The following is a 22,285-nucleotide window of genomic DNA, read 5'->3' on the forward strand; positions in this document are numbered from 1 at the left end:
ACTACGCCAAATGCTCTGCCAACCTCATCAGGATAATAGAATTTGATTGTGAGAGACGCAACATCAGTGAAGGATATGAATTTTTAAAAATATATATTTTTATTCTCCTTTTTCACATTTTCTTCCAAATTTACACCCACCAACAATAAACAATAATCAGCAACAAATATGTCAATAACCATAACAAAAACAACGAACACATCCTCCCACCAAACCCCAAACATTAGCCCGCATGTTTACATAAACACATGACAAAAAGGAATCAGGGATCACCCATAGTCACCCTTAATACACACAGTCCCCCCCCCCCCCCCCCAACCCTCCCACCCATCCCCCCCAATTAGTGTTCAATGTTATCCAGTTCTTGAAAGTGCACAATGAAAATGTCCATGAATTGTAGAACCCCTCCGTCCTTCTCCTCAGTTCAAACTTAACCTTCTCAAGAGTCAAGTATTCCAACAGGCCCCCCGCCACACCAGGGCGCAGGGTGGAGAGGCTGCTCTCCATCCCAACAGGATCCGCCTTCGGGTGATCAACGAGGCGAAGGTTACGATATCTGCCTCCGTCCCCGTTTCCAACCCTGGCTGGTCCGACACCCCGAATGTGGCTTCCTGGGGACCCGGGTCCAGTTTCACATGCACCACCTTGGAAATTACCCTAAACACCTCCTTCCAGTAAACCTCTGGCTTTGACCAGGAGCAAAACATATGAACGTGATTAGCCCCCCCCCCCCGGCAACGCTCACATACATCTTCTCCTCCTTCAAAGAATCGGCTCATCCTCGCCCTCATGAGGTCTGCTCTGTATACCACCTTCAGCTGTATAGTGAAGGATATGAATTGTACGGCCTTCCTAAATAGAGGCGAGCTTCTGCCTGACAGAGGTTATTAGATGTTGCTTGGAAGAATTAATTTCGCCCAAAGTCACAGTAAATTAAGAACACCTTTCGATTCACTCAAGAATAGAAGAAATAGGAGCAGGAGTGGGCCATAAGATCGTTAGGAAGACTGGACTTCTGAATTAACTTCATTTTCTCACCTTTGATTCACTTAACTGTTTACAAATCGTTCACTCACTGTTTGAAAGAGATCAACCACTGAGCATCCACAGCTTCCTGGAGTAGGGAATTCCAAAGATTCACAACCCACTGAATGATGAAATCTTTCCTAATTTTAGTGCTAAATTGCCACCCCTTAACCTGAGATTAGGTATAGAGTTTTCCCATCAGGCCAACGGGATTTTCTGTTGACAGCACCCCTCGTCATCGGGAAACCCATGCGCTGCGTGAGACCGGAATTTCCCACCGGTGTGAATCGCGGTAAATACTGGTCCATGATCTGTAATTCTAGACTCTACAGTCGGTTTAAAGAGCTGCTCAGCTCGTCCCCATCAAGACAAAGAATTTTCTATGGTTGGAATTTAATGTGCTCCCCGAGACAACTTTAGTTTTGGGGATTGGGGGCATTTAAACAGGAGGGTGGATGGCAGTTGGCAATTGATGGACACTTAATAGCCTCATCCCAGTATCACACGTAGTCACCCTGAGGCAGGTGAGGCCTCACAATGAGGAAAGGTCAAATCAGCTTTACGGGGAAGGTGGTCCCTCATTGTCAGGCATTCAGTGCCTGATAGAGGACCCAGCATCAGGAAGGGGAAGGGGGTCCACTGAGAGCCAGCCCCCTCCCCTCACTGTCAACACCCATCCCCTCTGGCCCTCCCCCATCAATCCTCTTGTCTCCATTGGCAATCCTGGGCCTTGGGCAAGTGCATTACCAGCAACAGCTACTGCCTCCCCCTGGCATTGCAAAAGTGCACAGCTGCCATCCTCTGATGGCCAGCAGTTCTCAGCATCATGATTTCTGCCCTCAGCAGTCTATGATCCCAGATAAAGCCCCCGCTGCCCAGTTAAGTGCCTATTTGATACTTAAATCAGTGGGCTTTCCCGAAGATTGTGGGGCTCTCATGGCTCTCCAGCCAATGGGCAAAACCTCCATCACCTACGTTAAATTGCACCCTATATTTCAAGGAGAGCACTTTGTCTTCTTTAGAACTCCAGAGAATGTAGGCCGGTTGCAGTCAACTCTCTTCATAAAATAACCCTCAAACCTCAGGATGGCCTGCTAATTCACTAATTGTACAATCTTTTATTAAAAAACTCACAAAAACTAAAACAATTATGAACTCCTTGCTCCTTCTCACCATTGAATTCTCAGCCTATCAAAATTCCTGTTACTGATGCCCTTTTTTCACTCTGTTCACAATTCATTTCGTGTTTTATCATTGAACCCTGTGAAAATTATAATGCTTTCTGTTCAAGCAGCAGTGAAACTGAGAAGAACTGAAACTTATTAAACAATGGCGGAGCACCATTTGAACATAATACTTTCTGAGAAATTGCTAATAAAGTAATGGGCAGGACTCTCCGTCCTGCCAGCCCCGTTTTCCAGCGCGGCGCGCATCCGCTGGCAGCGGGATTCTTCGTTCCGGCAGCCAGCCAATGGGGTTTCCCATTGTGGCCATCCTACATCGTTGGGAAACCCACTTGCGCTGTCGGCGAAACAGAGGACCCGCCAATAGAGAATCCCGCTGTCGGAGTTCAGGATGCTACCATTATTATGTAAAAAATACAGCAATTTGTGACAAGGAAGAATATGCCATGAGTTATGATCCAATAAAAGAACTACAAGGTGATTTGCATTATTCCACCATTAGCCTTGCAGAAATGCAAGCTCATCACCAACCTCCTCATGAATGTGAAGAAATTGCTGGACTTGCATCACAGGTGGAAATTAATGTCACCGCAGATATTTAGGGTTGCAAATTCATGTCAAATGGGCAGTATTAGTGTTGTAATTCATGGTCTTGACATGGAATTCAATCTTGGTGGCCCAGAATGGGAACAATTGAAACAGTGGAACCCCATTGTTGCAGGAAGATTTAGAATTTAAAATGTAATTTTTCCTTCTTCTTCCTATGTTCTTTTTCTTCTCTCTCTCAATCTAATCTCTGTTCTCCTTATTTTTCTTCCTAATTTGACTCTAATTCACGTTTTTTCTTATGATTAAGCAGACAGCCCATTGGTTCTTACGTTCAGGAAGCCTCAGATCTCTCGGACATTGGAGCATCATTATCAAATTGCATTTCCAGCAAGTTGTGGTGCAGAAAATAAGACTTGGGAAGAAGTGAGAAAAACAAATTAAAAATAAGATAAATTCATGAGACTCACTGGGAGATGTGCAGATCTATCAATTTCTGGGCCATTATTTGCACGATTCATGATTTAAAATGCCTGTCCATATACAATAGTATATATTTGAATATGCCATGAGAACATCCAGGTGATCAGCTAGTTCTGAGATCAAAAATGGTTTGAACCAGGAGACAAAGCCTCAGGATACGGAGAAAGCCATTTTGGACTGAGATAAGGAGGAATTTCCTCACTGGGTATGGAGGAATTTCCTCACTCAAAGGGCAGTGAATCTTTGGAATTCTCTATCACAGAGGGCTGTGGAAGTTGTTATTGAGAATGTTCAAGACGGAGATCAACAGCTTTCTATATACTAATTACACCAAGGGATATGGAGACAATACAGGAAAATAGTGTTGAGGTAGATGATCAGTCATGATCTAGTTTAATGGCAGAGCAAGCTCTAGGGGCTGAATGGTCGACATCTCCTCCTCCTATTTCCTATATAACTATGAGAAGTGACCAAAATCTATTGATAAAAAACAAAAAGCAGAGATTACTGCTGCAAAACAGAAGTCTTTAAAAGGTGATAGTAATCTACTAATTAGAACAATAGAGACATTGCCCCGATTCTCCAATATGGAGTCCAAGTGTTTGCGCCGTCGTGAACGCCGTTGAGTTTCATGACAGCGTGAACCGGGCCCTGGTACGACCGATTCTGCACGGCACTGGAGCGGGCCATGCTGCTCCAGCTCCTTTCCTGGCGCCAAATGGCCGTCGCGCCAACCTGCACATGCGCGGAGGACTTCTTTAGCGCGCCGGAACTGACTAACATGGCGTCGATGTTCAGGGGCCAGCCGCACCAGAAAGTAGGCCCGGGGGGAGAGGCCGGCCCGCCAATCGGTGGGCCCCGATCGCGGGCCAGACCCCAGCGGAGACCCCTCCACCTCCCACAGCCCCCCCCCCCCCCGACCATTCGTGTAGAGTTCCTGCCGGCAGCGACCAGGGGTGAATGGTGCCAGCAGGACTCTGTCGTATCAGCGCGGCCGCTCGGCCTTCCGGGCCGGAGAATCGGCAGCCCTGCCAATTCCAACGGCCCGCGGCTGGCGCCGCGCCGGCGCAAATAGCAGCGTTTCTCCGCACCTCGGAGAATCGTGCACCGGCGTCAGGGCATCGTTGCTCCGATTCTCCGGCCCGACACGGGGCTCGGAGAATCGCCCGCCACTAGATCACTCAAAATAGTTTTTTCAAAATGCTTTCTTTAACTACTTTCCCTTGCACAAACAAATATTCTTGATTGAAAATAAATTTCAACATGTAATAAATATAAAAATACTATATTTCAAAATGATTTGATTACATTTACCCATAAGTTTGTTACGTTGTCTTTTAATACCTTAACTAACACTAAGGCACTGTGGTGATATGCCTGTGCACAGTTCTGCACATAGTTAGTAATGCGACCTCCAAAAAGCTGGGAATAGAGATCCATCACGAGACTCAACACAACTCACAGTTGGTAGTCAGAAGTACAAGTAGACAGTCGCACTTAGAGTAGCTCCAGGAGAATTCACTGAATTTATTTAGTAGCAATTGTCTGTATAGTAATTCCTTAGTTATCTTTTCCATGTGTTTATTACTAAATCATCTTTGTAGTTCATCAACTATATGTTCTGTGTACATCATTACAACGGTCACACCACAGAACATGACAGGCACGTGCTTAAAGTGGACATTTGTTCCCAGTGGGCTGTCATCTACAGTGCATGTGCAGTTCCCCACATACTACATTCTGAATGTGTGCAGTGTTCGCATTCCTTTTGCTTTAATCTTGAAGCATATCTTTCCCCATTTTGAATGTAGACAATAAGCTGGAAGGTGTCAGTTTTGAAAGACTTTTGAGGTAATATTTCATATTTTAACTACTACCACTTATACGTCAGAGGTAACGTCAGCTCCATGGAGTAGGAGGCACACACACTGAATAATTACAGCATCCATGCTGGCTTTTAAATACAAGAATAATTCAAAGAGAATGACTTGGCTTGTTACTTTACAGAAATATATGTTTTTCAATGTAAACGGCACGTGTTTGCTCAGTCTATGGGGATATTTATATATGTTTCTCAAATGGCACGGTGGCACAGTGGTTAGCACTACTGCATCAGAGCTCCAGGGTCTCGAGTTCAATTCTGGCTGTCTGTGTGGAGTTTGTACTTCCTCCCTGTGTCTGCGTGGGTTTCCTTGGGTGCTCCGGTTTCCACCCACAATCAAAAGATGTGCAGGTTAGGTAAATTTTCCATGTTAAATTGCCCCTAAGTGTCCAAATGGTTAGGTTAGGATACTGGGTAAAAGGGATAGGGTGGAGGTGTGGGCTTAAGTAGGGTGATCTTTCCAAGGGCCGGTGCAGACTCGAGAGGCCGAATGGCCTCCTTCTGCACTGTAAATTCTATGTCTATGATTGATACCAGAACATGATTATAGAACGTTTTCTGGGTAAAATAACTTTCAGCTGCTTATTTTTTGATGCCAGAGCGAGTACGAATGAGAGAGCAAGACAGTAAGGAATGTGAAATGCTTGTGATTTTTTGTTTTATATACTGAGAATTTAAAGATAATTATGTATTTTGAAAGATTGAATAATGTCATTTTCATTTATGCCCCATTTTATTTTATGTTCAGCTTTAGTGGTGGATACGGGAAACACAAATGAATAATTTCCCAGTAATTAAGCATAAACAAGTTGCCCCACCATCTCTACAACAGTTCCTCTGAAATACTTGCACTGGAGTTGGCCAGTTCCACACCCCAAAATCTTTCATCGCCATAACACATCATAACCACTGATGGGGAGAGATAGTTTCTGTCACATTGAGATCAAAAAGGAAGAAGGTGTTGGGAGTCTTGAAAAACATTAAGGTAGATAAATCCCCAGGGCCTGATGGAATCTACCCCAGAATACTGAAGGAGGCAAGGGAGGAAATTGCTTGGGCCTTTGCAGAAATCTTTGTATCCTTACTGGTTGCAGGTGAGGTCACAGAGGATTGCAGAATGGCCAATGTTGTTCCCTTGTTGAAGAAGAGGAGCAAGGATAATCCAGGAAATTATAGGCCGGTGAGTCTCAGGTCAGTGATAGGAAAATTATTGGTGAGGGTTCTTCAAGACAGGATTTACTCCCATTTGGAAGCAAATGGACATATTAGCGAGAGGCAACATGGTTTTGTGAAGGGGAGGTTGTTTCTCACGAAATTGATCAAGTGTTTCAAGGAAGATGATTGATGAATATAGGGCAGTGGATTTTGTCCAAAGTATGGCCTTTGACAAGGTCCCTCATGGCAGACTGGTACAAAAGAAGAAGTCACATGGGATCAGGGATGAGCTGGCAAGATGGATACAGAACTGGTTCGCTCATAGAAGACAGAGGGTAGCAGTGGAAACGTGCTTTTCTGAATGGAGGGCTATGAATAGTGGTGTTCCGCATAGATCAGTGTTGGGGCTTTGTTGTTTGCAGTATATATAAATGGTTTGGAGGAAAATGTAACTGGTCTGATTAGTAAGGATGACACAAAGGTTGCTGGAATTGCGGATAGCGATGAGGACTGTCAGAGGATACAGCAGGATAAAGATCAGTTAGAGACAGAGAGATGGTAGATGGAGTTTAATCCGGACAAATGTGATGTAATGCATTTTAGAATACAGGTGGGAAATATACAGTAAATGGCAAAACTCTTAAGAGTATTGACAGGCAAGGGGACCTGGGTGTACAGGTCCACAGGTCATTGAAAGTGGCAACGCAGGTGGAGAAGGTAGTCAAGAAGGCATACAGCATGTTTGCCTTTATCTGCCGGGGCATTGAGTGTAAAATTTAGCAAATCATGCTGCAGCTGTATAGAACCTTAATTAGGTCACACTTGGAATATAGTGTTCAATTCTGGTGGCCACACGACCAGAAGGACGTGGTGGCTTTGGAGAGGGTATAGAAGAGGTTTACCAGGATGTTGCCAGGTATGGAGGGCATTAGCTATGAGGAGAGGTTGGATAAACCCGGTTTGTTCTCACTAGAACGACGGAAGTTGAGTGGTGACCTGATAGAAGTCCACACAATTATGAGGTGTATGGACAGAGTGGATAGTCAGAAGCTTTTTCCAAGGGTGGAAGACTCAATTACAAGGGCACATAAATTTAAGGTGTGAGGGTACTGGGTGCCTGGAACGCACTGCCAGAGGAGGTGGTGGAAGCAGATACGATGGTGATGTTTGAGAGGTGTCTTGACAAATACATGAATAGGTTGAGAATAGAGGGATACGGACCCCAGAAGTGTGGATGGTTTTGGGTAAGATGGGCAGCATGGTCAGTGCAGCTTTGGAGGGCCGAAGGGCCTGTTCCTGACCTGTACCTTTCTTTGTTCTTTGTCCCACGAGTAACACCACAGGAGAACCACTGACTACACTTGAACAGTATAATAGTGCACCTTTCTTGCCTATCATGTTACAATTCCTGTTTCATGCATCATACTTCAATGTCATGTTTAAATATCACACATTTTCATTGTCTTAACTGTCATAATCATAAAATTGCAACAAAATGCCTTCCAAGATGCAGGAAATGTATGAATCAAAACTATTAAGCAGATATGAAATGAATAAATCACAGGTAAGCAGTAATAAAAGTCAGCTTTTGCTCAATGGTGGCAGTCTCATTAGATGGTGGGTTCCATTTCAGGCACTCCAGCGCAATATAGGCTAAGATGCACTACTTAAAAATTGGGCTGGATTTTCTCCCCCGTGGTGTGTTTTCCGGCGACGGAGGCAGTTCGCCTTTGGCCACCAGCGGGATCTTCCGGTCGCGCTAACATCTACACCATTTTGTGTGGCTCGCCTGTCCCACCATTGGGGAACCTGTTGCAGGGAGTTGTCTTCGGCAGGACTGGAAGATCTTGCCAGAGGAAAGGACAAGAAAATCCCATTGATTATCTTTTCAATGAGACATTAAATTCAGGCCCCATGTGACATCAAAGATCAATGTCAAAGATCCCATAGCACTATTTGATAAAGAACAGGGGAGTTCCCATGATGACCTTGCCACAATTTATACCTGAACCAACATCTCTAAACTCATTTAATTTGTCATTTATCCCACTATACTGTGTGTGACTTTACAGTGTGCAAAATTGGCTTCCACGTTTCCCGACATTATAAACAGATATCATTCAAAGGTTCTTCGTTCCCTGTGAAAACCTGTGAAAGGTGCTCTATAAATGCAAGGTTTTTTTTCCCCCTTTGACGGATAATTATATAATATAATGTCAAGATTGAGATGTTTTTCCAGAACTGTTCAAACATTTTGTAGTATTCGAATTCTTTTGGTTGAGCGTATGAGAACCTCTTATTCTATAACTCTATGTAATATGGTTAGTATTCTCTCACTCCTGCTTCCTCCCATCAGCCCACACAGTGTCCCAAACCACAGTTTGACTGCAATTGAAATAATTTCCCAAGCCTCTGCCAACAGTACTCAGAAACAGCTGCCAAGAAATGGGCAAGAGCAGCCCACAGACTGTTCCTCCTCTGTAAAGTTCTAAGATTGCCACAGTGCTTTCATAAACTTCCTGTAATTCAGATCCAGAAAACATCAGAATAAATAGATGACAGCTTACTCAACCATGCCATAGACAAAAATGTTGGAGCTCCAAAATTTTGGAGTAGATTTTTCTCTTCGGTGTTCCTAATGTGCGCAGTAAGTGAATAACAATGAGAATCTCATTGAAACACAAACTTCTGTAGGACTTAAGGGTAGACACAGGACACTGGATTCTTCGCCATCGGGATGCTCTATTTTGCCGGCAGCCTGGGGGTTTCCCGACGGTGTGGGGCTGTCCCATTGACCAGCCGGCGAAATGGAGCATCCCACCGGCATGCTGAACCAGAAATCTGGTGAAGTGGGACTGAGAATCCAGCCCAGGGTTTTTTTCCCCCTTCCTGGCTGGGGAACCGAGTACAGGGGGATACAGTTTCAGGATAAGGGGGCATTTGTTTAGCACTGAGATGCTGAGAAATTTATTTACTTAGTGGGTCGTAAAACTTTGGAATTCTCTGCCACCAAGGATTGTGGATAATCCATCACTAAACATTTTCAAGACGAAAATAGACAGATTTTTGATCTCTCAGGAAATCCAGAGTTATGAGGAGTGGGTGGGAAAGTTGCGTTGAAGCAGAGAATCACTCATGATTGTATTGAAGGACGAGCAGGCTTAAGAGGCTGAATGGTGGACTCTTGTTCGTATTTCTTATGTTCATTGTGTCCGGTCTTTCCTATTGACCTATCCTTGGATTTCATGAAGCTTCTTCAGTACACATAAGAACTGTATGACAAAAAAATGACTTTAATAATAAAAAAGAGGGAGGATTGCCATCAACTAGGGAAATAATGCACAATGATCAATGCTTTTAGATGTTGATTATAAACATTTCTGAATAAATAGGAATGTTGTGATTAGGATAACAAGTACAATTTCAAAGATTAAAACAATATGTTTGGACAGAAAATGAGATGCAAAAAATGCTACCTTTGTGTGACCTCTGCGTATACAATATTTTACTGCAGCGGGTGGAACTTAAAAATATTAACAAATTAATTTTCCATTGAGCTCAAATTTGTCAGAAGCATTTACAGCCAGACATGAAACAACAGCACGGTTATTGCTTATTCATACATGCCTGTAATTTAGATTACAACCTGCAATATCTGACCTACGTAGTTAAATGCAATAAAATTGTAAATATTAACACACATTGTGTGCCAAGTCATTACACTACTCACTGCACTGCAGGAGACAGATCATAATCACTGAGGTAACAGATAAATTGTAGTTCATCTACGTACTTTGGTTTTGCTCATGGCCAATGAGAATCCTGCTATATAAGTTGTGCTACATCTTAGGAACTGAACTGTATCTAAAGAAGCATTATTGGCTCCAAAATGTAAAGATATTCGGAAAAATTGTTTCTTAATATATAAAATTATATGATAATGTATCTTTTGCAGCTTGAATTTTCTTAGAGACCACCTCTGCAGCTTCTGACTTTTTCTGAAAGCTCACGGTATCCCAAAAGACTGATAACTGACCTTTAGAAATGCAGTGATCGGATAATTACAGCAGTTTGTCAGCTTTTGGCTGTTGGACTTTGCATAATGGCAGCACTTTCACACATGAAAATGAAAATCGTTCACTGTCACGAGTAGGCTTCAATGAAGTTACTGTGAAAAGCCCCTAGTCGCCACATTCCGGCGCCTGTCCGGGGAGGCTGGTACGGGAAGGCTGAGCCAGAAGGTCACGGTCCAAGCTCCAGACTTGCACACATAATGTAGGCTAACACTTCAATGCAGGACTGAGGCATGTTGTATTGTTGGGATGTTAACTACCTGATGAAGCATCAGAGTGAGGATCCATCTCCCCTCTCAGATGGATGATGGCACTATTGGGCCAATATTTACCCCTCAATCAACATCACTGAGCACATTTTCTGGACATTTATCTAATTGCAGGTAGTGAGACCTTACCATGTGCACATTAATAGCCACAATTCCCTAAATTCCAACAATTATTACACCTCTCATTGGCTGCAAAGTCCTCTGAACATCCGGGCGTTGTCAAAGGTACCATTTAAATGCAGTTTTTTTTGCAAATTATTCACTATTTTTTGTGGATGGACTACAATATTCCTTTGCAATATACTGGATGTCCTCCACTCTTCTTTACAGGCAGTGAAATAAAACTCAAAATTATCTGCAGTTCAAGTCATGCCATTCATAAATAGGTCTATTTGCCATGAAACCATCTGGTTGCAAAATAATATTGTCAACAGTTCAATAAAACTAACGCCTATTATACCTGCCTGTGTATAAATCACAGAATAAGAAGTTGGAATGTGTTTTAAGAACATAATGCAATTCATAATTCAAATGATGTTGATGCCAAGAACAAATATTGTTTGAGTTCCTTGACGCTATAATTTTCTCGCAAACTGGGATCATACAGTAACCTGCATTCAATATTTTTTTTGAAAAATATTTTTATTCAAATTTTCAAATTTTAACAATTAAACAAATAAAACACATAATATTTACAAAATAAAACCAACCCGATAAAAAACAAACCCGAGCAGTTGGTAACAACCAGTTCCCCAAAATGCAATAAAAACAAACCCCATCTCTTGTTGAACCTCTCATTTGCCCCTCCTCAGAGCAAATTTCACCTTCTACACATACAAGATTCAGCCACACTGAATCACAGGGCGGAGAATCTGACCTCCACCCCAACAGGATCCGCCTGCAAACGATCAACTCCAGCAAATCCAATACCCCCAATATGCCCCCAAGAGGACTAGAGTCTAAGTCCACATGCAGGATGCTGCAGAATGACCCCCAAAACCTCGCCAATTTCAGGCAAGTTCAGACCATGTGTATGTGATTGACTGGGGCCCTCCCATACCATTCACAAATATCCTCCACTCACTCAAACAACGAGCTCATCCTTGACTTTGTCAGGAGTGCTCTGTGCACTATCTTTATCTGTATCAACCCCAGTCTCTACCCCCGGACCCTCCATTCCCCCATTAATTTCCCCCTCCCCCCTCCCGACCCACGCCTTACCTACGCACACCCGGCCGCAGCGGGCCCTCTCACTGGACCCCAGACCCTGAATCCTCGATACTCGCTTCTAAGTCACCTCGACCGGGTGATGGTTCCCTCCCCGTGGCACTCACCCACCCTTCACCTTGTCTCCGGAGCTGTTTCCCATCCCCTGGGTGTTCGGCTGTTGATTGCTGCCTCTTGTGTGGTGTTGCCTCCTGCAGTATTCAGACACTGTGTCCAGACATCGCGGTCTGATGGGATACTAGGCAATGATTCCAACATGCTACATGGCCCACCTATCCATGGGAATCCACTTGGGTTGTGTGAAGAGCTCACTTAACCATGATTGCCAATTCCCCATTAGCAATAACCTTCAGCCTCAGCAGTCTGGGTTATGGGTGGTCGTTGGGGCAGACGGGCAGGGACAAGGATTGCCCCCGGAACTAGTACAGATTGAAGGAGGGGTTCAGCGATGATACCTCTTAAAACTGAAAAATTAGCATGCCACTAGAGTAGTTTTACATGAATTACTTTATTAAGGATTGAGATGAATTATAGGAAGAGTACTGAGTAATCATTATTAACCATTAAACATGCATTTTTAGGACATAGCAGTAATAAGTAATCAAATGGGATTTAGGATAGCTAACTTGACTTAAAGGACATTACTTCCGGTATCCTGTCTTTGTGAAACAATCCAGGGTGCTGGTTCTATTGGTCTGTTTCTTACAAACAGTCAGCACAGGCTGCTAAGATTGTACATAGCTGTCAGGATGAGCATTAATCATGGTGTGATGAATGTTATCAGTAGCTGATATAATGGTACCTTACCTTTAATGCATTGGCCCTTTAAGACCGGGCTTGGAACCCTGGGGGACTCCGCCCCCAGGAAACGGTATATAAGATAAGGCTCACTCAGGCCACATGTGATGAGCACACGTCTCGGCTGCTGTACAGTTCTCAGATGATTAAAGCCTTTGAATCATCTATCTTCTCTCCTGTGTCGTGATTGAGGGTATCTCACATGGGTTGCTTGCGATTCTATTGGGTGAAGTTTAAACACTGCTTGCAATTCTATTGGATACGTTTAAACGTAGCAGCTTCATGGATTGGATTGCTATTGATTTTTGAACGTTGTATAAGTACTGTGTTCTGGTCTTTGTTCGGCAGAACAGGTCTTGGCAGATAGCCAGTCTGTTCTCCGTGTACACGTAACAAGCTTGATTAAATAGCCGCCTTGTCCAGGTTGTAGTTGTGTTTTTTCCTCTCTGCACTGAGTTGAGCCACAGAGAATAACCCCGCGTGGAAGCTGACTCAACATACAGGTTTTGAAAGCGCATCCACATCACACATGATCCAGGGGTTGCCACATTGGTGCCATGGCTCCCCGTTGCTCCCCCAGCACCTCCCCCGCCTTCTAATGGTGGTCCACCCCGAGCTGAGAGTTTCCCATCCCCAGCCGAGGTTCCCCCACTTCCCGTGGAACTCTGGGGTGGCATGCCCAGTGCCCACAGGCTCTTTGTCTGTGAGCAAAGATGGCTACTCACCTCTTCTGCTCCCCACAGAAGCCCTACCGCCAGGTTCACATCTTTCAAAAGGAGTACCAATTTGCACAGCGTGACCATTTGCTGGGGAGCTTGATGAATGACGGGAGACTGTAGGATATGGGGTGGCTCCTGTTAAATGTATGGAAATGGGATAATGGGTTTTTCGCCACGCTATGGCGAGATTCCGATTTCGCCTATGGGAGCGGGCCAGTTACATCGCAAACTGTTTGCCGCCTGGCACGATTCGCGTTTTCTGCCTCTCCCACTATTCACCGGCCTCATTTCGCTTGAGCGAGAGCATACCAAGGCTGGAGAATCGCACCCCATATCTTTTCTTAATGTTTGTAGCACTCAATGCACTCTCATCCAGTTTTGAGATTCTGTAAAACTTAATTACATTGAAACATTGGTTACCACGCAAAAGCAAAACATTATAGGATTGGGAAACACACAGTGGGCGTATACAGTCGGTGGGACAAGAGGATTCCACCAGCATGAACAGCCAGACTATTTCGCCTCACGTGATATTTAGGTTTCATAACCCCCAGATAATGTTGAAATATTCACCTGTCATGATGGTAACTTACATGTTAGGTCGAGACTGAAAGCCGCCTTTTCTATCACCAGAATGCCAGGGAGTGGGATAGCTTGATCTTGGTTTCGGACAAAGCTTGGCACAACATCGAGGGCCGAAGGGCCTGTTCTGTGCTGTACTGTTCTATGTTCTATGATGCAAACATTACTCTTTGACAGTATCAATTTAGCAAATGGTTCTTTACATCCTGCACCTGCAATGATAGTTGCATCAAGATGTGACAAAAGGAATTCTAACAAGGTTAAGATTGTTTTATTTGTTGGAAATGTGAAAGCACCTGAAGACATTATGGTTTAACACATCTTAAAAAATTGAAGATGTCCTTTGCTCACCTTCGGAAAATGAGAGAATTATTCGTCAGTCTCGTAACAAAAGGTTAGTTCCTTAACTCAGTGTTTTTCAAACTTTTTTTCCTGGGAACCCATTTTTACCAATCGGCTGACCTTCGTGACCCAAGCCGGCCAACATTCTCTTACCTTTAATGTGAGAGATGTGCCTGCTTGATCCTCACAATCTCACTTCTATCAGGTTCATAGGAGGAGAGGGCTATGCATGTATCAGGTGCAGGATTCAGCCGGTTCCTTTGTGCCGTCTTCATTTTTGTGAGGACGTAAAATCTAACCTTGCACATGTAAGTTGGTGTGAAGGACAAAAGCAACAAAATGCTTGTTTTACTCAGCTCCGGCTACTCCTCTGAGACGCTACTCCAGAATGCTGACAGTTTCATTGACTATTGCCATACTTTTAATGTGCTGTCACAGCTGAGGCGCAGAAGTTCAGTCAGCTTCATTTGGAGTCAGGCTTGCCAGTCCATTTACAGTTTCCTTATTAATGTTGTTTTCTTCGATGTGTCATAGCAGTGTGGGGAACATGCAGTAATTTTGGCTTTGTACTCACAATTGCCAGACTTTCAATGACTTGGAAAGCTGCGATTTCTTCACAGTGCTGAAAGCAACCATCATCTTTCCCTTGCAATTTGCGGTTCAGTTCATTTAGAATTGAAAGTTCAAGTTTTGTCAGCAAACAAAGAACATAGAACATACAGTGCAGAAGAAGGCCATTCGGCCCATCGAGTCTGCACCGACCCACTTCAGCCCTCACTTCCACCTATCCCCATAGCCCAGTCACGAAGGGCAATTTATCATGGCCAATCCACCTAATCTGCACGTCTTTGGACTATGGGAGGAAACCGGAGCACCCGGAGGAAACCCACGCAGACACTGGGAAGACGTGCAAACTCCACACAGACAGTGACCCAGCGGGGAATCTAACCTGGGATCCTGGCGCTGTGAAGCCACAGTGCTATCTAATTGTGCTACCGTGCTGTGTTTAAATGAATCAGCCAGAGAGGACAATTTTCTGAGGAGGAAAGCGTGGATTTCGTACCTCAGTTCATAAACTCTCAGTAGCTCCCCTGTCGACTGATCATTAAAGTAACTCTTCAAGTCGATGAAGTCTACCGTCATTGGGATTGACTAGTCACTGTTTCGATTCAATGCTTTAATGTAGTCTAAAGGTCAGCAAAAAACTTATAGCCACCCTTCAGTACACAGAGGGCGATGATGAGATGATTTCCCATGGCTTTCATTATATCCCCTGCCAAATGTTCAGTTCTGTCTCTGATTAAACCATGAGGAATATATACTCTCTCCAGATCAGTGATGTGTCAGGATGCAAAACAGATCAAGGCCATAACCTTGTTCATCATCGGTGATTACACGCAGTCAGCCGCCACCATGCTGCGATCACACTTTGACCCCGGGTTCAGGTCCCAACAATCCCGGGCCACATGCGCACTGATGAGCAGGCACGCATGCGCAGTCTGCCCACATTGTTTTAGCTGGTTGGGGCCGCCATTTTTAAAGCCGCTCGCAGCTGGCATTGATAAAAGCAGGTTGCTGCGGCTGTTGCGTGTGAATTCCCGCGATCGAGAATGATGCAATAGCTGGCTCCGTGTCTCATAGAAATTTACTTTGCTTATAGGTAATAAAAGTTTTAACGAAGAAATCATTTAGCGACATTATACTATTAAAAATCGTATATTAGTCATAACAGCAGAGAATGCTGAGAGCATGGGAAAAGATCAGATAAGGAAGTCAGTCTGAAAACTGACTATCCATGTTGCAGAATAGACTCATTGTTATCATTACTGAGCAAACATGTTCTAGAAAACATGGTGGGAAACAGGTGGTTTGATCACACCATATTATGGAAACATATAGAAATTTTCCCATGCCACATTATCTCTTAAAACGTGATAGACAAACATTTCGGTCAAATTAGATGAATTATAATTATTTTAACCCAAACAGTCAGAAAGGGGACAGAACCTAAAAGATTATGATTTCCTTATGAGACCGGGAGAGAACCTTCTCTCTCTCTCTGAATTCATCTTCAACCTAACCTTTGAAACCTATTCTAACTTTGCTTTGCAAACAGCTATTTCCTTTTGTTTCATTTTTGTATTGTGCATTTTGATCTGAAGAAATTACCACAAACAGAATTGTATTTTGAATTCAACTCAACCATCTGTATTTGCTTTGGACAAACAAACTTTCTAGATTCTGTATTCGCATTAAATTTGACTTGATCAGTGGACTTTAAAACTGACACAAATAAAGCTATACTTTACTTCACGCAAGAAGCTCAGTCTCAAGTTCTGTCAATTAATATATCGTGCGGCGACACCTAAATATATTAACAAAGTACAGATCCATCAGCGACCCTCCCATCACACCCCGCGACCCACCCGCGGGGCGCGACCCCCACTTTGAAAATGCCTGCCTTAATTGACTGCAGTTCTAGGCAATGGATAAAGGTATATAAAACATGACAGGCTGGATTCTCCATCGCACCCACTTTCTGGTGCGGCATGCCCCTGACGGCAGCAGGATTCTTTGTCCCGACAGCCGACCAATGGGGTTTCCCATTGTGGGCACCCCCACCATGTCCGGGAAATCTGCAGACGTCAGTGCGCTGCCGGTGAAACAGGATCCCACCGACAGAGAATCCAGCCCTACAACTTTCACAACTCATATAAAACAACTTTGTGCCATAATTCCACTGAAGTATCATATTTTCATGACAATTTTTCAAATAAATATATGTATATAATTAAGTCATCAAATAAAACACCAGTTTCAAAAGTGGCAAGTTATTTTAGCAGAAATTTAGAAATGGTTGATTCCCAAAGTACAGAACACCAACATAGTTAGAAAAGATGGAGAAGATGACATAAAGCTGTAAGTTATGTTAAGCAATTATGGTAAGATCTGGAGCTGCATTTTCCAATCCCACAACCATATGTTTCTCGGAGGCTTGCCTTTCTCTGGCGGCGGGATTTTCTACTGCCACCACTTGTCAATGGGATTTCCCATTGAAACCACCCTACATTGTTGGGAAACCTACGGGCAGGGGTGAACTGCTGGCAGGAACAGAAAATCCCAACAGCTGGAGAATTCCTGCCCTAATTTACAAATTGCATAAATCATAGAACAATGGAAAGACTGATTTTTAAAACCTGTGAAAATAAGAATTTGATGGCATGATATTTATTGATTTTAACAAGAAGAAAAAGAAATATCAGGAAAGTAGCAACAATAAATTAAAATGGGTTGAATAAAACATTACTTTCATTCAAAGTACAATTAATATAAAAACTGCTTGTGTTTTCTACCATGTAGGAAAGTACAAAAGGTTTCCTGCAAGTGTAATATATGCTCAACACAGTGTCAGAGGATGAAGTGAAACTTCAGAGGGAGAATGGGATCAAAGGTTAAGGGGAGAAAGCAGGATGAGGCTATTGAGTTGGATGATCAGCCATGATCATGACGAATGGCGGAGCAGGCTCAAAGGGCCAAAAGGCTTCCTCCTGCTCCTATCTTCCATGTATCTATGTAACCTATTGCAACAGCCAAAGCTGCCAATGGGCAATGAAACAAAGGAAGAGTAGATAACTTCAGCTCATTAAATCAAAAGTGCCCTGTCAAGATACAGACTTTTAGTTACATCAAGGAGATTCTTAGTCATAATTTTTTCAGCTGTACATTTTATACATTGTCCAGAAACACAAGAAATCCATGCACACAAGGGCCTTTGCAGGCGTGATTCTCCTTTCCAGATTCTAAATGCTCCAACCAGCGGAGAATCAGGACTATGCCCTGCTGCCATCAGGAGGGTCGCTGAGGTGGTATTCTCATAGCTTGACTTTACAAAAATATGAATAGTGGCAACCACGCCAGACTCCCTGCACTTACTGGTGTCAGGGCGCCATTTGAATGGATGCCCCATCCCAGCATCGAGAGACAGGCCCCCCTGCATTGATCCGAAATCAATGTTTATATATAGTCTTGTTCAGATTGACAGATGCTGGCCACTAACCTATACTCAGTGCTTTTGTTAGAAAAGAGAAAGTGAAAGCACTTAGCATTGTTCAAGTGGGCAGCATCTGTCAATCATAACAAGAATGCTTATAAACAGCGAGGTTTGGATCAATGCAAATGCACACAAACCTGAAGGAAAATATAAATAAACAAACCTCAGGGCAGCTTTGTTTAAACCATTAAACTGTCAATCAAAGGCTTGTGAAAGGTACTGGACTGTGAGATTGAATGAATGCTGGGCATTTCAAAGCATCTGGGGGATTTCAATGCTTTTAAAGTGTTTCTAGGAAGGCTCTGATACTACAAAAAGCTTTTTCTAACCACAGAAAGCACTAAGCATCGGTGAAGTGGCCCAGGGATCAGATGTGAAAGGGAAAGTCTTCTTGACTTGAATCTTCAATGAACAGACTGAATATGTTCATCAGCTGTCAGGCAAAGCAGTTCAGAGGGAAAAGGCTATTTCAAAGTTAAAACAGATCAGACAAGGATGATGAATTTGAACGGAGGACTGCCTGAAATGACCATGTCAATAGTAATCTTCATGTTACCCAGTGTTGGAAGGGACAGTCTAGACAAGGGATCCTCATCTTGGGTGGGGTTCAACCCCGAGCCCACCTAAACCCCAGGACCCTTGAGGGGCCCTCCCTTCGCAGCTTGGCAGCGGCAAAGGAGCAATGGTCGAACCCCCTTGACCCCCCTTAGAGTCCAACACACCAGGACAACGTTTGTCCACACTTGCACCAAAGCCAGCCCAGTGGAGTTCCTGCTGCGAAGGATGGAGTAATATGGGCGTGTGGAGATTTCCAGCCCGTTACTCACTTTCTAATGAATGCATATCAGCTCTTTGCATGTTCCCACTGGCGTGAGGCAGAAAGCACACTACAGCCAGCAGGGCAGGACCAAGGTTCGGGGATGGTTCTATGTCCGCTGCTGATCCCGTTTTTCGGCTGGAAACTCCACCCAATCAGGATTCCAGATCTTACCAGCGAGGAAAGGAGAATCCCCCCCCCCCCCCCCCCGCAATTCTAATTATTCCCAAGATTGGGGCGATTCTCTGCTCCTTGGACCAAGTGCCCGCGCCGTCGTGAACGCCGTCGCATTTCACGATGGCTCGAACACTGTCGGCTAGCATGGCACTGGAGTGGTTCACGCCGCTCCAGCATCCCCATGCGGTTCCCGCCAACCCACACATGCGCAGTTGGGGCAGCTCAATCCTGCGCATGCGCAGTTGGGCCGCGCCATCCTGCACATGCGCGGGGAACTTCTTACGCATGCCGGCCCCGACGCAATATGGCATGGGTGTTCAGGGGCCGTCCGCGGCGGAATGTAGGGAGTGGAGAGGCCGGTCCGCCGATCGGTGGGCCCTGATCGCGGGCCAGACCCCTTTGGAGGCCCCCCCCTCCCGATGAGGGAGCACCCCCCCCCCCCGCCCCCACCACAGGCCGCCCCCCGAGTGTTCCTGCAGAGTTCCTGCCGGCAGCGACCGGGGTGGACGGCGCCAGCGGGACCCTGTCATGTCGGAGCGGCCGCTCGGCCCATCCGGGCTGGAGAATCGGTGCTCGTCGTTTGCGGAAATTTTCCAAGCGGCCCGGCGTGATTCGCGTGGCGCTGGTTTCGTGGTGGGGAGGGAGAATCGCGTCCGGGGGTGAGGGCGGCATGGCGCAATTTGCGCAGCGCCTTGGCGATTCTCCCACCCGGCGTGGGGGGGGGAGGGTGAGAATACCGCCCCAAATAAAATACATCAGTAAATTACATTTGAATATACCTATTTTGAAACCTGCTTAAAACAATTTACTATCACTATATTTCTGAGAGAAAATTACTGAATATGATTTCAGTTCAATCTAATCTTCATTTATGAATAATTTACAGAACTGTAATCTGTTGTAAGGTTTGATACCACAGTAAATCATTAAAAGTGAAGCACAAGCAGTTATGTCACTTATCTGTACGCCATGATTGGATTACAGGAGTTTGAGCACTGCAAGACATTATATTTATTAAAAATATACGTGCTTGACATTTCTTATATTTGCTGTCTCTCTGCCATGGACATGATTTTACAAAATCAATAATTTGCTGAGTTACCAATCACATGTCTTAATGCTGAGAATTGGCTCCAAGTAGAGACAAAAGGAGCAACTTTCTGACTTTGCATTCCGAACAGGAGGCGCGATTCTCCGCTTCCCACGCCGGGTGGGAGAATCGCGGGAGGGCCAGGCGACTCATGACACGCCCCCCTGCCCCCCGTGATTCTCCCACCCTCCCCACTCGGAAGAATCGCCGGTCGGCATGAAAAACGGCAACCGCCGATTCTCCGGCCCGAATGGGCCGAGCGGCCTGCCGTTCCTGACCGGTTCACGACGGCGGCAACCACACCTGGTCGCTGCCGTCGTGAACATGGGCGCCAAATGCTCGTTTGAAGCTTGTGGAGGAAGGAGAGGGGAGTGAGCACCACGGGGAGGGGACTGGCCCGCAATCGGTGCCCACCGATCGCCGGGCCGGCGTCTCAAAGCGACGCACTCTTTCCCCTCCGCCGCCCCGCAAGATCAAGCCGCCACATCTTGCGGGGCAGCGGAGGGGAAGACGGCAACCGCGCATGCACGGGTTGGAGCCGTTAGCCGTCGTGACGTCAGCCGTGCATGCGTGGGTTGGAGCCGGCCAACCTGCGCATGAGCGGCTGACGTCACACAGGCACCACCGTCGCGTCATTCTCGGCGCGCCCCCCGGGTGGGGGTGAATTAGGTGCGAGGAGCGGCCTCCGAGGCCGTCGTGAAACTTGGCCAAGTTCACGACGGCCTTCCCGATTTATCGCGGGAGCAGAGAATTCCGCCCAGGATGCCTCGCTGGAGAAAGTCTGTATTCTAAATGTCGTGGATTGAGTGTTTAATTTTCTGAAAAATTAAATAATTCTAAAATGCATGCTTGGCAGCCAAAGCTCCCCTCTAGTAGTGGAAAAAAAATGGTTCTTTATGTACCTGCTTAACAAGAGGAAGTCAAAAACGGAGGTATAATTTATGTGCTGCCTTTGCACAGCTCCAAGCAACTGCTTCACAACAATTTTAGAATTGAATTGTGGAAGCAAGTCAGACAGAAGATACATGCTCGAATATGGGAAATTAAGCCGTATTGGTGAAGAAAGTCCCAAGCACTGACAAAGAACAAAGAAAAGTACAGCACAGGAACAGGCCATTCAGCCCTCCAAATCTGTGCCGATCATGATGCCCTAACTAAAAACAAAACCTTCTACCCTTACTCAGTCCATATCCCTCTATTTCCTCCCTATTCATGTCCCCACCCAGATGCCTCTTAAATGTTGCTGATATGCCTGCTTCCATCACATCCTCTCGCAGCAGATTCCAGGCACCCACCACTCACCGTGTGAAAAATGTACCCCGCACATCTCCCTTAAACATTCCCCCTCTCATCTTGAACCTGTGCCCTCTTGTAATTGACACTTCCACCCTTTGAAAAGCCTCTAACTATTCACCCTGTCTACGTCTCTCATAATTTTGGAGACCTCCATCAGGTCTCCCCTCAGCCTCTGTCTTTCCAATGAAAACAATCGGAGTTTATTCAACCTCTCCTCAAACCAATACCCTCAAGACCAAGCAATATCCTGGTGAACCTTCTTTGCACTCTCTCCAAAGCTTTCACATCCTTCTGATAATGTGGTGACCAAAACTGTATGCAATACTCCAAATGCGGCCTAACCAAGGTTTTACACAGTTGCAACATGATTTCCCAACACCTGTACTGAATGCTCTGGCTGATGAAGGCAAGCATGCCATATGTCTTCTTAATCACCTTGGCTATCTGTGTTGCCACTTTTAGGGAACTATGACCTGCACACCCAGATCCCTCTGTATGTTAATGTTCCTAAGGGTTCTGCCATTTACAGTATAATTCATGCCTAGATTTGATCCCCAAAATGCCTCAC

General features: G+C 45.0%; 1 protein-coding gene across 4 annotated transcripts in view; it reads right to left on the reverse strand.

The window, feature by feature from the left end:
• Positions 1–22,285, reverse strand: part of pde4ba (phosphodiesterase 4B, cAMP-specific a) — a 1,084,249-nt gene that overhangs the window by 535,343 nt on the left and 526,621 nt on the right. Inside the window, exon 2 of one of the 4 annotated variants that reach the window (XM_038794461.1) lies at positions 13,956–14,156. The exons of the other annotated variants lie outside the window; for them this stretch is intronic. The gene's annotated coding sequence lies outside the window, so the exon portion shown is untranslated. The remainder of the gene's footprint in view (positions 1–13,955; positions 14,157–22,285) is intronic. 4 annotated transcript variants of the gene reach the window in all.

Source organism: Scyliorhinus canicula, chromosome 4 (genome assembly GCF_902713615.1).
Source record: "Scyliorhinus canicula chromosome 4, sScyCan1.1, whole genome shotgun sequence".
Lineage (NCBI taxonomy): Eukaryota > Metazoa > Chordata > Chondrichthyes > Carcharhiniformes > Scyliorhinidae > Scyliorhinus > Scyliorhinus canicula.